The 15827-nt window shown below is 48.2% G+C and overlaps 1 protein-coding gene across 48 annotated transcripts in view; it reads left to right on the top strand.

Annotated features, from left to right (window-relative positions):
- Positions 1-902: 902 nt before the first annotated feature.
- Positions 903-15827, top strand: part of SORBS1 (sorbin and SH3 domain containing 1) — a 231542-nt gene continuing 216617 nt past the window's right edge. For all 48 annotated transcript variants that reach the window (XM_045438321.1, XM_045438318.1, XM_045438311.1 and 45 more), the window contains exon 1: positions 903-999. The gene's annotated coding sequence lies outside the window, so the exon portion shown is untranslated. The remainder of the gene's footprint in view (positions 1000-15827) is intronic.

Genomic DNA, 15827 nt, shown 5'->3' with positions numbered 1-15827 from the left:
GTTTTATTCTGTTCACTCTATGTTTCACATTGCTGGGGATTTTATTTTTTCACTTGTTTGTCTCCCTCAGTGAAATGGAAGCTTCATGAGGGGAAGCTTCACTGTTTTCTACGGTAACCCCAGGGCCCAGCACATGCCTGCCATGGAACCCCTGAATGTGTGTTTTATAAATGAAATCTCAGAGTCTGGGTTCAAATCCTGATTGCAATGCTTTCTGTGTGACCTTGAGCAAGGCACTTAAATGTTAACAGTTTTCCCATTTGTAAAAATAGGGATTAGTGACAGTGCCTCTTTTATGACTCTGAGGTTCAAATGAGAAAATATCCAGGAAGTATTAAACACTGGCTGGTACAGAGTATAATTATGATAGTAGCAAACATTCATGTAGCACGACGACTAGGCACTGATCTAAATGCTGACATATGTTAACTATGTTAACCTTCACTACATCCTACTGTTACAACCATTTTACAGATGAGCAAACTGGGCACAGGGGTTAAGCAACATATGCACTCAAAACATGTTAGCTGTTATTTTTATGCCTAGGTTCCTTCCCAGCTCCCCGCAGGCTAGCCCTCTGAAGGACCAAGAGGGCGCGCGGGGCCAGCCTCGGGCCCAGCCAGCGGCCAACCAGGACGTAAAGGGTTACTGGGACCGCGCACGCCGTGTTGCCGAAGACCCGCGGGCCCGCGCTCTCGGCTCACAATGCCGCGGGGCGGGGCGGCGGGGCCCTACTTCTCCTCCCATTGGCGCACACGCCCCTTCCTGTCACGGCCTGGCCGGGCCCCGCCCCCTGACCCCGCCCCCCGCCCCGGCGCTGCCGGAGTGGACGGTTCCAGACGCATGCTAATGAGGGGGCGGCCGCCTCAGCCCATTGGCCGGCCGCGAAGTGTCGGTGAAGTCAGCGGCGAGTCCCAGAAAAACAGAGCGGGGCCAACTGCAGCGTGTAGTGCGAGTGGGGCAGGACGCGCGCCGCCCGCCCGCCCGGAGACCCGCAAGGTAAGCCCGCGCCAGCCGCCCGCTCGCCCGCCCGCGCTCGCCCGACCGGCGGCGGCGGCGCCGGGGGCGTGCGGCGGCCCGGCCCCCGCGGGCGGCGCCTTTGTTCCGCGCTAGGAGGAGGCGCGTTTAAAGGGCCAGCTGTTGGAAGGACTTGGGGGACGCCCTCCCCCAGAGCATCCCCCGTGGTCACTGGGAAAACCGTGGTCCCCCTTGACCGAACCCTCCTTCCTTCCTGCTGGGTGGATCCTCAGTTTCTCAAGGAAAGTTCCCCAGGGTGCGGGGCTTCCCGGGATTCAGGTTTTGTTTTATTTTTTGTGGGTGGGGGTACGTGCGATCATGGCCTCTGCTAGGAGAGAACGTCCGCCTGCCTCAGGCTGGCTGCAATATGGGTGGGTGGAGGAGACATCAAAGCCCGGGTGGGTTTGCGCTGTAAAGTGAAACTACCGAGGAGGGGCTCCTCTGCAGCAGCCAGAGGAAGAAGGAGGGAGCGAGCGGCAGGATGGAGGCATCGCAGGTGTGTTCATTTATCAGCATCCCCCAGGAGGAGAAGGCGGCGGGAGGGGCGCTAGGACGATCCGTCTGGCCTAGGACCCGCCTGAATGAGTGGGTACGTGTGTGGGTCTGGGAACACCGTGCGTGCCCATCCGCCCATGCTCCTTCATTCCCCAGAGTGACTGGCAGCATCTTGCTAGGCAGCTTATCACCGACATGGACAGAAAGCCAACTCCTTTCTCCGAATTCCCCGGGCATCCCCGGCTCCCACCTGGCTGCTTTCCGAGGTGGCTTCCTTGATACGCGGCAGCGCCATTCAAGATAGAGGGGGAAAGAGGCTTGAAGTCATTATGTACCGTTCATGGGGGAATATGCTGTCGAATTCTGCATCCCCGTGCATCCGCTGTCGTAAGATGGCTTTGAAATTCACCAGTGCATGCTTTCTTCAGGCAGACAGAATTTATTACGCTATTACATTGCTACATAAAAGCAGAAGGGATCCCACTGAGCGTGGCTCCTTTTATCCAGACCCTGGGTTTTCCCAGCATGTTCTGGCTGAGCCTTTGGATTTTTGTTTTAAACTGAGCGCTGGGATGCTCCTGTTGTCACAGGGCCGACCTGCTGAAATTGCCAGAATTGATTTCGCTGTCAATAGGAGGGAGGTTCGTTTAGAGACATCATGGAACCTATCTAGCAGTCGGGCCTCTGACATCACCCCCCCCCCCCCCGCCCCCCGGCCACTTTTCTTCTCATAAGTGGAGGCCAGGGGATGGCTTGTCTGTCTCCACTCTCCTTGGTTTTCAAGCTCCTCTATTTAGATTCAATTGTGTGGTTTTGATTGGAGAGGTAGCTTGGTGGTGACTGAAGAGAAGGGGTGGATTAAAAGTGGGGTGGGCAGCAGATGGGGACAGCAGCTTCAATGACAGAAAGCACATGCTGGACATTTGGAGACTCCAGATCTACAGCCCCTAGAGACAGGTGAGCTAGATGGCTGTCTACCCACAAGAGGGTGTGTGTGTGTGTGTGTGTGTGTGTGTGTGTGTGTGTGTGTGTTGGCTTGAGGGAGGGGTGGGGGAAGAGGATGCTGCCAGCAGTTTTCTGCCCCACCCTCTTGATGCTGCCTTAAATAGCTCCTTGCCAGCCATGCTCTGCTGTCTCAGGCTCTTGGCCTAAGGGGATGGCAGGGAAGGGTGGGTCTGTTGGCACCTTTGCTCAGGGCACTGTTAGAGGGGACAGTTAGGAAAAGGGTAGTTGTCCTGGGGTTGCAGAGAGCTCATTTCTCAGCTGGAGGGCCCAGAGTTGAACTGTCACTGGTGGCTTCCCAGCAGGGAATTAGCAACTGAAAAGAAATGCTTTCTACCCTGTGGGGCAAAGAGATGGGAGGATATTGTCATCTTCCCTTCGACCCCACCCCCTGTTGGCCCCTTCCTCCTCTGACCTGCTTTCTTTCTTTCTAGTTGGAGAGCTCCTGTGAACTTTTCTGAAGGGATTGGGAATAATGGGGGGTGAGGTAGGAGTTCTGGGAAAGGCCGAGCAGATGCTTCTTACTGGCAGAACAAAGGACTGTTCAGCTCTCCTCTCTTTTCCCCTCCCTAAAATAGAGTTGAATATAGATAGCAGAGTCTGGGGTTTTCTTTGCAGTGTATGAATGGACAGGGTTCTGGAAAGAAGGCTTTTATTAGGTAGCATTGGTAATGGCCATTCAAACTTAGCTCTGGACCCTTCCTTGGACATGGACATAGATTTGCTGTAGAGGGCACTCACTGGTAATTTAGGATTTAATCTGTCTCTGTAAAAGGAAACAGAAGGTTCCAAAAAGCTTTGGTGGAGAAGGTCTGGGCCAGAGGCAGGACAGCTGGCTTTGATCCTGGCCACTAACCTGCTTTGGGCTTTGGGCTAGTGGCTTCCACTCTCTGGGCCTGTGTCCTTGTTGGAAAAAAGTGGAAACTCTGGAGAAGACCATTTCCAGGGGTTCCTGACAGCATTACTGTTCTTAGATTCACAAGTACAGTTTGTGAGGGCATTTTAAGATTCTATTCTGTTTGCTAAACTGATGTTAAACTCACAGTATTGCTCAATGGTATGAAAGAATATTCCACGACTTCGGTTTCTGATGGCTTCAGACTGGCCTTTTCCTTGATTAGTACAACTCAGAAGGTTTTTACTGTATGCAAATAATTAGGAGCTAGAACGGCCCTGAGTGAGAGGCACCCACTGAGTGAGAGGCACCCACCGTCTGAGTGGGTGTTTGGTTGGGGAGATTCGAATTGGCAGAATGCTAAGGAAGGGGAGTTTCTAGAATTCGTTCTCTTTTCCTGTGTGTGTTTCACTCACGGCTTTATTTATGGTTATACAGGTCAGTGTTCCAGATATTTAGAGCATGAGCTTTGGAAGAAAACTCTGTGATTGCCAGGTTTCACCCCCCTCACTGAGGAATTTGAGAGATTAGGAAAGTTTGGTGATTTGTCCAAAGTCATACAGGTAGCAAGATGCAAAGCCAGGGCAGGAACCCAGGTGGGGTAGATTCTAGGTCCTGTATTCTAGATTTATCTCTTAAAGTCCCTCCTCCTCTGAGATTCTAAAATGGGATAGCCAAAAGTAAGGAGGAAATAGGAGGTGAAGAAGGGAGAGGTTGGGGGCAGGTCAGGTGGGGAAGGGGAAAACACAGACCCCAAGCTTGGAGGAGAGAGGGATGATGCTGAAAAGGGAGCTGCCAGCTGTGATAACAGACTCCTGAGCCCCTGGAGTGAAGTAAGTGAGCAGAGGCTTGATGTAGACAGGGGTGGGAGTGGATGGACGAGAGGCCAGGCTGGGGTTAGGATCTCCTTTTGGCCCGTAGACTGCAGAGTGTAGTAGAGGCTGCTTTGTTTTAGGGTCAGCTGAGGCCTTTGGAGCCACTCGGGCAGGTAGAACTTGAACATGTGGGAAGTCAGGTGTGCTGGTGGTGATGCCGGAGAATGCTGAGGTGGGACCCAGTTCTGCTGAAGTCCCAGGTTTTTTTGTTTTTGTTTTTGTTTTTTACGTGCAAAACTAAGTTTTCCGTGGAATTTCTTTTCAACTCAAGCAGCATTTTATCCTCTTGCATTGGTGTTTTGTATGTTTTATGAGATAGTGTTTCATGTACTCCCTTTTCAGAGGCCAAACTTGGAGATGACTGATTCACTGAACTGTAGCTCACGTGAGGGGAGCTTCTGGCCTGGGATCTGAGCTAAGCCTCAGAATTTCAATGAGCAATTAAAGAGTTGTGAACAGTGGTTAACGGATCAGTAGCCGTTCAAAAGCAAGGATGAAAGGTGATAATAGCCCAAGCCAACAACTGGCCTGTATGGTGTAGTTTTCTTTGGCTGGTTCGTCGGGCCTACGAAGTGTCTCTGTAGATCCTTGGGTTGTTCCCTCTTCTGGTGTTTGGTTAGGTGTGTGGGTCTGCGTGTCTCTTTGTCGTCCCATTCTGCCTTCCCCACATCTTCTTCCTCTATACATTTCTTTCTGTCTCCTCCTGTTGTGTCTTCTTACCCTCCTCCCCCATTCTTTCTTTACTGTCAAAGATGTAGCTTTGTAGTGTATTTTAGTGTATTTACTGTTATTAAAATTTAATCTTCTCTGTTCTTAATTTAAAATCAGTTGAGTTCATTCTTTTTGAATGTGCGGGTATGTGTTTTACACACAAAACAAACAAACCAAACCCAATTAAATTGCTTTTTACTCCTTTCTGTGTGGCCTTTTATTGATTTCTGCCTCCCCTTTCCTCCCTGACCCCCCTCCCCCTTTCTTCTGTGGTTAGTAGTGGCTCTTTATAGAAAAAAAAATCCCCAGCTTAGTGTCATGTGGCTATTGTTTTTACAACAAAAACAGTTACAACAATAGAAAAAGTTTCCACCCCTGTGTTGTGGACACAAGGGACACCCTCTCCCAAGAGATGTGCCCTATTTCTTGACTTCCTTCCATGGAAAGAGTGTCTGCAATGTATTCTCCAATAGAGGCCTGTACTGTAAAGGTTGGGGGTGCTGATGACGAAGCTGGGGCTCTTGCCTGTGATTCTGGTAATGCTTAGAGTCGGAGAGGTGGGTGGGCTTATGGCCAAGAGAGTACATCTAAGAATTCAGTGTGATGGTTTTTCCTTGTTTCCCTCAGCTGACCTACCCCGTCAGTGGCAGGACCTAGACCTCTTTGGAAAAGAATGAGCTGCTTCTCAGCCTTCTGATTCATCTTGGTTGGGACCCAGGGGAGTGTAGGCACCCACTGACAGGTTGTGGGTATGAAGTCCCAGGTGCTTTGATGGATGCATGCGGTACAGCTTTAAAATTTTCTTCTGACTCAGATTAATTACAGAGAAGATGGAGTTTTAGCACTCAGTAGTCAGCAGGTAGTGTAGCGTCTAACGCCGGCCTTGCAAGCAAGAAGTTGCCTTGAAATCTCTAGTTAATATGTTAAAAATTCACATGCGTTTTGTATTCTACTCTGTAATATGTCTGTGTTGGTTTTAGTATAAAAGTATTTGAAATGCTTTACTGTTGAGTACAACTGATGGTCCAGGAAAATGCTGTTTTTCTTGGGCCTTCACTTGTCCGTGCCCACTTTATTTTTAGTATTATTTTTTTAAGTTTATTTATTTATTTTGAGAGAGAGAGAGAGGCAGGCAGAGAGAGAGAACCCCAAGCAGGCTCCTTGCTCAGCACCAAGAATGACATGGGGCTCGATCTCATGACTGTGAGATCGTGACCTGAGCCGATATCAAGCAAGAGTCAGATACTTAACCCACTGAGCCACCCAGATACGCACCCATGCACATTTTAATTATGCACAGCAGGTCCTGTACCCCAGCTGAAGAAGCCAGCAGTGGGGCGCAGGCATCAAACCTGTTGAGAGCTGCCCACCCCAGCCCTCCCTGCTGGCTCTGCCAGACCCACTGGATGTCCCAGTCGTTCAGACCTCATCCATGTCCCGAAAGACCAGGTTCTCTCTCACACCAGGGCGTGTTCCCTCACCAGAAGGCCTTTTTTTCCGTTTGCCTGCCTGACTCCTTGGTCTCCTTTCAGACTCTCCTCACATCTGAAAGAGGTGTTTTTTTTTTGTTTTGTTTTGTTTTCCCTGTGTTCAGCAGTAGCTGATTCCTGTCTGTCTTTTCTACCAGATTGTGAGATCTGGCAAGAAAGAATCTGTGTTTGGGGCGCCTGGGTGGTGCAGTCGGTTAAGCGTCCGACTTCAGCCAGGTCACGATCTCGCGGTCCGTGAGTTCGAGCCCCGCGTCAGGCTCTGGGCTGATGGCTCAGAGCCTGGAGCCTGTTTCCGATTCTGTGTCTCCCTCTCTCTCTGCCCCTCCCCCGTTCATGCTCTGTCTCTCTCTGTCTCAAAAATAAATAAACGTTGAAGAAAGAATCTGTGTTTTATCCCTCTTTAAATTCAGTTTTAATTTACATCAAAGTCGTATACATATTCACATATATAGTTTTAAAAGTCAAGTAACATTGCAATGTTAATGAAACGCTGTGTCACCCCTCCTCATACCAGGATTACTCTCCAGAGTCAGTCACTGAATGTGATTTCCTATTGCTGCAGTACCAAATTACCACCAACATAGTGGCTTGAAGCAAAGTAAATTTCTATTATGGTTGCATTCGTTAGAAGTCTGAAGAGGTTCTCACTGGGCTAAAGTAAAGGTGGTAGCAGGGCTGCATTACCTTCTGGGAAGAATCTGTTTCCTTGCTTGCGTCTTCCAGCTTCTAGAAGCTGCCTGCGTTCCTTGGCTCCTGGCCCCCTTCCTCTGCCCTCAGAGCCAGCAGTGGCTGGTTGAGTCCTTTTCCCGTTGTATCACTCTGAACACCTCACCATCTTCCTCGGCCTCCCTTCTTCCTCCCTCTTCCACTTTTAAGGACACTTGTGATTACTTTGGGCACACCTGGTGATCTAGGGTGATCTGGGGTGATCTCCTTTAAATTCACTTGATTAGCAACCTGAATTCCATTCCCCTTTGCCATGTAACGTGTTTATAGGCTTGGGGATTAGGATATGAACATCTTCATCTTTGAGGGGCCGTTATTCTGTCTACCGTAGTCACTTCCACCCCTTTTAACTGCTTCTCTTGATATTGCTATTATATTTGTAAGTTCCTGCTTACAGTGCTGTTTCCTGATTGTTCAGTTTGGATGTTATTCCTTGATGTCCTACCATGGATTAGAGGATCCTTTACTCCCCTCATCTCCCCTCCTGTCCCTTTCCCACATACATCCCTTCCCTTCCATCTTGTTTTCCTGATGTGGTTACATCACAGTTTGGGGTTACATTGATAGTGCTTCAGTTATTTTGGCCATGTAAATAGTGTTCATGGCTGAGTCATGTAGTTCTGCTATAATGATATTTCCTTTCTTGTACATCTTTTTTTTGTTGTTAATAATTGCCTTCTTTTTTCTACTTACTTAGTTTTCTGTGTACTTATTGCTAATTATCAAAGAGTCTCTGACAGCATTTCAGAGCATCTGTTTTTTTTTTTTTTTTTTTTATTACCTATGTTCCTTTTTCATTTTATTACAGTTTTTCCCCTTGGAGACCTCCCTCCCAGAGGCCTCCATCCCTTTCCTCTTTTCTGGGTTGATTGACCTCTAGGCCTGTGATATGACTCATTCTGGGGGCTCCTTCACCTTGTCCTGGGCAGGATCCTATGTTTCCTCTTTCTTGGTTTATTCCTCCAGGAGGCTCTAAGAGAGGGTCTGTGGAAGTTGATCACTTCAAACTTGCATGTCTGAAATACCCTTGTTCAATATTTACACTTGATTGGTGGTTTGATTTGTCTAGAATTTTAGGTTGAAAGCCATTGTCTCTTAGAGTTTTGAAAGCATTGCGCCTCTGTCTTCTAGGTTCCAATATTAATGGCAAGAATTCAGATGGCCATTCTGATTCTCGATTACTTATGAGCAACCTGCTTTTTTCTCACTGAAAGTTTTAAATGTAAATTTTCTTGCTTTAAAAATTATTGTGCTGGGTCCTTGGTGTGCTGTTTTGCTCTGAAGACTCACATTCTTCAGTCCTGGGAGATAGTCTTATATTTTTCTTTGATAATTTCCTTTCTTCTTTTGTCTTTGGAACTCTTCTATTAGTTGGATATGGGACGTCCTGGGTTGAGTTTACAATTTTTAAATCTTTTATTTCCTGTTTTTCATTTTATTTTTTACCTTTTTTTAAGTTTATTTATTTATTTTGAGAGAGAAAGCACGCATGCATGTGTGCATGTGGTGGGAGGAGGGGCAGAGGGAGAGAGAGCGAATCCCAAGAAGGCTCCATGCACAGCAGGGAGCCCAGCATGGGGCTTGATCCCACAAACTATGAGATCATGACCTGAGGTGAAATCAAGAGCCGGATGCTTAACTAACTGAGCCGCCCAGGTGCCCGTATTTTACTTTTTGAGAGACATCTTCAGCTTTTCCTTAACTCTTTTGAATTTTTAAATTTTGTTTTCGTGGTTTTGCATGAAACACACTTCCGTGTTTACTTTCTAGAACTCCCTAGTTACTTCTCTAGTGGTCTTTTTTTTTTTTTTAATAGCATCTTGTTTCATAGGTGCAATAAATTCATTTATGTTGGGTTTTGTGTGTTTTTTTTTTTTAAATTCTTTTTATGTTTATTTATTTTTGAGAGCTAGAGACACAGAGCACGAGCGGGGGTGGGATAGAGAGAGAGGGAGACACAGAATCCGAAGCGGGCTCCAGGCTCTGAGCTGTCAGCACAGAACCCAACGTGGGGCTTAAGCCCATGAACTGCGAGATCATGACCTGAGCCAAAGTCGGACACTTAACCGACTGAGCCACCCAGGTGCCCCAGGTTTTTTGTTTTTTGAGTTTGTTTTGTTTTGTTCTGTTTGGTGTTTTTCTGTTGTTTCCTGCTTTGTCTTTGTTTCCTCTAAGCCCCTTTTCCTGCTTGTTTTGGTTACTGAATTTCCCATAGGAGCCTTCCTTGTCCATTTATATTTTAAGAGTGAATACTAAAATGCTGATTGGGCATCTGTGTGACAAGGAAGGGGGCTTAACTTCCTTGTAGGGTTCCAGAAGAGAGCCTGCTTTTTTCCTGCTGGTGACACCTAAATGTCAGTGCCTATAGATCTTTTCCATGGGGATGTTGGGTTTTCCTGGAGAAGAATGTTGCCTGGGGGTTTAATAGCCTGGTTGTCCTGCATTCTGGGAGCCTTGATGGCAAAGGAGGCTGGGTACCCTGTTTGGTATGCAGACTTTCACTCCCTCTGTCCTTTTCTGAAGGTTGCCCCCTTCTCTGCCTTCCTCTCTCAGCTATTCCCCTCCCTCAGCTGTGTCTGAATCAGAGTCTCTCTTGTAGTTTGCCTAAACAGTGAATCTCTACCTTTTTCCTGAGGGAGGGAAACCAGACTGAGCTGATTGCAGGCAGGGAGACCCTGGGCTGGAATCGCTCCTTGAACAACTTTTAGCAGAGTCTCTTTTTAGCCCCTGTCCCCTCCCCTCTCAGTCCTTGGTGCCTCCAATTCCTGAGGCTTCTCCTGTTTCTGTGGCATTAGTCCCCTCTTGTTTAGTGGTTTCTTCCCCTGCTTGCACTTAGCAGAGCGGAAACCTGAATCAGCTACTGCATGGTGGTCAGCTCTCTGTCTTCCAGAGTTTTGTTGATGTATCTTGTCTGCTGTTGTTTCCTTTCCATTAAAAATCAAATTTTTCTGGTGGGGTTCTGGGAGACAACAGGGATAAATATGGGTGTTTTAATCCTCTGATTTGACCGGAAGTTTTATCTCTTTATCCAAGCCCTTAAACTGGTACCTGATATATCGTATATTCCCAAGAAATGTTTGTTAACTGATTGAACACGCATTTCTAAGATGGTATGGCTACAGTTAGTCATGAGATTTCAAGAGAGTCCCAAACATACAATCTTACAAAGATAAATCCGTTGTTTATTCTGAAGTAGACGTAGTAACTGGCAACAGATCCTGCCATTCTCCCTGTGCCGTGTAGGGTAGGGAGCACCATGAGACAGCGTTGTAGGCTTTTGGGCTAGAGAGCGACGAGACTCAGATGCCATCTCTAGGCTTATCACTAATGACCTGAGTCACCTTTAGAAGTCACTTAACCTGTCTGGGTCTTGGTTTCCCCAGCCTTAAAATGAGCTATTGGTCAAGATTTGATTCTATTCACTGCGGTGAATACCTGCTGTGTCAACGCATGGTGCTAAGATCCTTCCAGGTATGTCTTCTAAGGCAGCCAGGTCAGTGTTTTGTATATACATCCGTTATGACATTTGTCACACTGGATTGACTGTGTTTGGCTTATATGTCTTTATCCTGATGTCTTTATCCTGATGGTAGATCCTTGCGCAGTCCGTACTCTGCAAACTTGACCTCTCACTCTTTGTAGACTGGGCTCCTTGTGAGGGCCACATCATAGTCCTCTTTGTGTCTGATATCATCCTTGGTGCATAGCAGGTGTATGGTACACGTTAGGCTTTTCCACTTAGTGTACATCAAGGACATAAGAAAATGTGAGTCGCTCTGCCAGAGTTCCCAGACCCTGCTTGGAGAACGAGGCCTCACTTTTTGGGAGTCCAGCTGCACACTCCTTGACTCACTTTTGGAGCAGGGGGCTCAGATGTCAAGTGCAATGATGGTAGAGTCAGCAGCCATAGCAGTTCTGTACCACAGCCCTGACACTAGAGGATTGTTTCCTCCAAGTAGATCACAGTCACGTATTTGTTTAATCGGCCTCATACTGTTACGAGTTGAGATCTGATCCATCTTAACTAAGAAAGTGAATTACAGACCTAATCCTGTGTTTGTAGTGCTTACAAATACTTAAGTGCTTTTTCATCATTTATTTTGGTTTTCCTAAACCTGTGAGCTAATGTGCCAGGACTAGTAAGTTGAAATTTTAGGGAGATAAATTTGGCTTGATAGAAGCACTTTCTATCACGAGAGCCATTCCTTGCTGTACTGCATTTGGGAAGCCCTGGGCTCCTTATCAAGCCAAGGTTGGATGTCTGTTGACCAGGGAACCTGGAAAGTCAATCCCTGGGCAGGAGATGAAGTCGCATTAGAGCACCTAAAAAGTTCTTTGCTTTTGAGTTGTTCAACAAAGAATCACTGAGCACCAGCCACAGACCGGGGTCTGTGCTGGGCTCTGGAAATACAGCAGTGACCACAGAGAACCAGCAGCTGCCTTCGTAGAATTTATAGACTACAGCTGAACTGTCTAGCGTGGTAGCCACTAGCCATATATGGCTACCTATGTTTAAATTAATTAAAATAAAATACAGTTTAAAATTCAGTTTCTTGGGGCGCCTGGCTGGCTCAGTCAGTGGAGTACGCGACTCTTGATCTCAGGATTGTGAGTTTGAGCCCCATGCTGGGTGCAGAGATGACTTTAAAAAAAAAATCTTTAAAAATAAAAGAAAATTGGGGCGCCTGGGTGGCGCAGTCGGTTAAGCGTCCGACTTCAGCCAGGTCACGATCTCGCGGTCCGTGAGTTCGAGCCCCGCGTCGGGCTCTGGGCTGATGGCTCAGAGCCTGGAGCCTGTTTCCGATTCTGTGTCTCCCTCTCTCTCTGCCCCTCCCCCGTTCATGCTCTGTCTCTCTCTGTCCCAAAAATAAATAAACGTTCAAAAAAAAAAAAAAAGAAAAAAGAAAATTGAGTTTCTCATTCACAGAAGCCCCATTTCCAGTGCTCAGTAGACACACGTGACTAGTGGCTGCCTTGTGGACAGCACAGATACGGTATGTTCCCTTCACCTCAAGAAGTTCTCTTAGGCAGCCTGTGTTGGCCTGCAGAGCTAAGATTCTGTGTTTTTAGACCGTCTGCGATTAGCCTTGTTTCACAGTTGGGGCAGCTGATGCACAGAAAAGCTGTTTGTTTAAGGTCCTGTAGCGGGATGGGCCTGAGCTGGGAACAGATCTCTTCTCTTGGAGCGTGGCTCTTCTTGCTGGGAAGTGAGGTGGGGAGTGGACTGACTGAGGGCGTGGTCTCTGCGCTCAGGCTACCTGAGCTCACATCCTGGCTCTGTCGCTTCCTAGAGCAAGTTACTAATCTGTGCCTCAGGTGCCTTGCCTGTAAAATGGAGAAAGTACCTACCTCATGGCATTGTGGGTGATCCAATAATGCAAGTCTTTAGAATTGTGCCTGACACGTTCTGCTTGCTATGTTGAGAATGAGAAGGTGGATAGAAGCTATTGGCGGAGTCAAGGAAGCATTTTCTTTTTTTAAATTTATGTTGTTTTATTATTATTGTTATTTTTTAATGTTTATTTATTTTTGAGAGAGAGCACGCACATGTGAGCTGGGGAGGGGCAGAGAGAGAGAGGGGAAACAGAGGATCTGAAGCAGGTTCTGCACTGACAGCAGCGAGCCTGATGTGGGGCTCGATCTCACGAACCATGAGATCGTGACCTGAGCTGAAGTCGGACACTCAACTGACTGAGCCACCAAGACACCCCTCAAGGAGACATTTTCAAACCGGAGACCGAAAAGTGGAAAAAAGAACATTGGCAGGCGGGGCTGTGTTTGCAGAGTTGACCAACCACCTGGAGAGGGACACAGAACTGAATGTTTCTAAGCCACGAGCTGCTCTGGGCATGAGAGCTGATATAAAAATGCTAGCATGTTGACGAAGCCCTCTGAGTCCCAGTTCTCATCGCTGGCTTTTGAACAAGGATCCCTTTGATGTCCCTTTCCTCCTGGTCTGCTTCTACCCATGGCCCTTTCTCCTGTCCCCAAACATTGCTTCTCCCCCTACTGTATTTCTACCTCTGAGGGGTGAAGTTGCAGACATTTGCCATCATCCCCATGGAGCAGGGAGATGTGCCAGAGGCAGAGAGAAGGGACAGATCCTGGGTCATTTGGCGGTTGGATCCTGGCTTTTCTTTGAGGCTTCTGTCGCTTGGCGATTTGCTCACTCTTTCAAGCAGGTCCATCTGGTGTGGCATGGTGCGGCTCCAAGTGCCCTGTTTTGCTGAATGAGGAGAAAGAGAGCTCTGATGCTAGCCCCAGGGCTGGGAGGGTGTCCCATTTCATAGGTGCATCCCTGCTTGCACGTGGAACTTTAAATGCTTTAATAGCCACGGACTCATTTCATCCTTTGAACAGGTATTGGTGAACATGTAGACATGGCCCCTGCCCTCCTTGTGTGTGTGGGGGGTGGTTCCTCCTCAACACCAGGAGCTCGGGGCCCTTGTCTTCCCCAGCAGGTATTCGGCAGTTTGTTTCGGTTTTGAAGTAGGAAGGTTTTAGTGTGACGGAGTGCATGGGCGTGGGGGTTGTGACTGTGCTCTAGACGTGCATGTCCCACATGGCATCTCACTTCACCCAAGCGAGGCACATAGGGCAGGTAGTAGAGCAGGGCCGGTGACAGACCTGGAGTCAGGTGGCCAGTGATGGTGGACCCAGGACTGACCTGTGTGGAGACGGTTCCTGGCCACCTGGATTCTCAACGTGGCATTAACGTGCTGCCTGAGGACCAATGATCAGGGGTACTGAGTACTTGTGCCTTAACCTATAAGATTGGCTCTGCCAATCTCCTTCTCGCTTGTGCCTCGGCTTTCCACCATTCATGGATGATGTTCTAGCTCAGAGCCGCTGTGACAGGAATGGGTGCCTAGAAGATCCCGGAATTGTCCTCGTGTCAATGCGCAAACTCATACTCATTTTTATCATGCCTTATGCATCGATTATTAACAGCAGATTGTAGGCCAGCCTTGGAATTTTGTTTCCCAGTGTCAAGGGTCACAAGGACATATCTTTTGAAATCCAAACAGTTTCCCTTTGTGTGGAGCCTGGCGGCTGTGCCTAGGAGCAGTTTCCTAGGCTGACGCGTAAATAGATAATTCATTTGCAGATTGCTTTTCTCCATGTAGAGTTTGTCTTTAGTGGGGGCAGAGCCAGTGTTGGGTGACTGCTTCCTGTGAGCACAGAATGATGGTCAGGGGTTGTAGCTATTTATGATAAATCGAGGGGGACAATGTAAACATTTTCGTGTTATGTTGATGTTTGGGAGTCTTTCCCAGGCTGCTGTAACATATACACTGCCGCCCCTTCTGTGCTTGCGCCTCTTTTTATAGACGGTGCGCACAGCAGCCTGGAGATAGGAGAGGTTCCTGCAGCCAGTGGGGAGGTGAGACAGGCCAGAACTGGAGCTAGGAGATCTGTCACTGCCCCGGGGGTGTGGGCAGTGGGCTTGAGAGCAGGCCAGGGATCTGGATAGAGAAGCCAAGGCAAAAGTAGGAACTGGGCTGCTTTAAGCAGGACAAAATGAATAGTGTCTCCCGAGAAAGAAAACTCTCAACCAGGGATGGAAAGTAGAGTAGCTGGAGAGAGCTGGGACTCGGGAGGGCCGAGGGCCTAAGCAGGGCTAGATGGTGGCTGCTGACAGGTTGCCAGGCCTGCGAGCCTGGGCCAAGACAGTCTCAGGCCTTTTAAGATGGTTTTGTGTTTGCTTTGTGGGACCTTTATGTTGAATATGGTGCATTACTGAGCCAACACTGGCAGGTGTGAGGGGGCGAGGCCCCCCAGGAACTGGGAAATGTTAGTCATGTCTGAGCGCTGATAGAAGATACGGCTCCTCTTGAAGACAGCTGCAGGAGGAGGCCCCGCAGCCCGCCAGCCTACGTTACAATCTACGGTCTTGGTTTTGTCTTGAATTATTAAGGTCGTGGGCTATTTCAACACTCACCTGAAGCATCGTTGTGAATAATTTTCCCTTCCTGGGGTCAAAGGAGCTCCAGTAGAGAAGGGGTTTTGTGGCTGTGGTTCTGGATTCCCCAGGTTGTTCCCTCCAGGAAAATATACTGGGGCAGCCAGGAAATCCAGAGGTTACCCTTGATGGCAGTGTGTGCACCTCCTTGGGCTGTCTTGCAGATTGGTATTTTTTCTGGGTGTTCCTTTCCATTGTAGCAAGAAAGAAACAGTGCTGTTAGAAGATGTAAAATATTTAACACTCTCTTTAAAAAATTAAACTGCCTAGGAGTCTTTGATTGGTGGTGCCCATGGCAACATGCATGGTTTTCAAGAGTGTCTTTCTAGGGCTTTGGGGCTCCTCAGAAGGGGCGGGGACCCCACTGCTGGCAGGACCGACTGGGAGGCCTACACCACCTGCCTGCTTGGCCCAGAGGCTGGACAGTATTGGGACTGAGCAACCCCTTCAGAGATTGGTAGCTAGGGTCTGTTTTGATAAGTAGGGAGGAGTAATGGGGAAGAGAACTCGCCATCCTTTGGGGGCTCATTCATTCATTTTGTTTTATTAGCCTGTTAGTCCCTGGCACTTACGCTTCTCCATCCAGCCTTCGGACTTCTGCCTGTGCAATTTTCTTTGCCTGGAGTGTTCTTTCTTCCCTTTGCCTAGGTAGC

This window comes from Leopardus geoffroyi, chromosome D2 (assembly GCF_018350155.1).
Source record: "Leopardus geoffroyi isolate Oge1 chromosome D2, O.geoffroyi_Oge1_pat1.0, whole genome shotgun sequence".
Classification (NCBI taxonomy): Eukaryota; Metazoa; Chordata; class Mammalia; order Carnivora; family Felidae; genus Leopardus; species Leopardus geoffroyi.
This window is presented reverse-complemented; position numbering and strand designations above follow the sequence as displayed.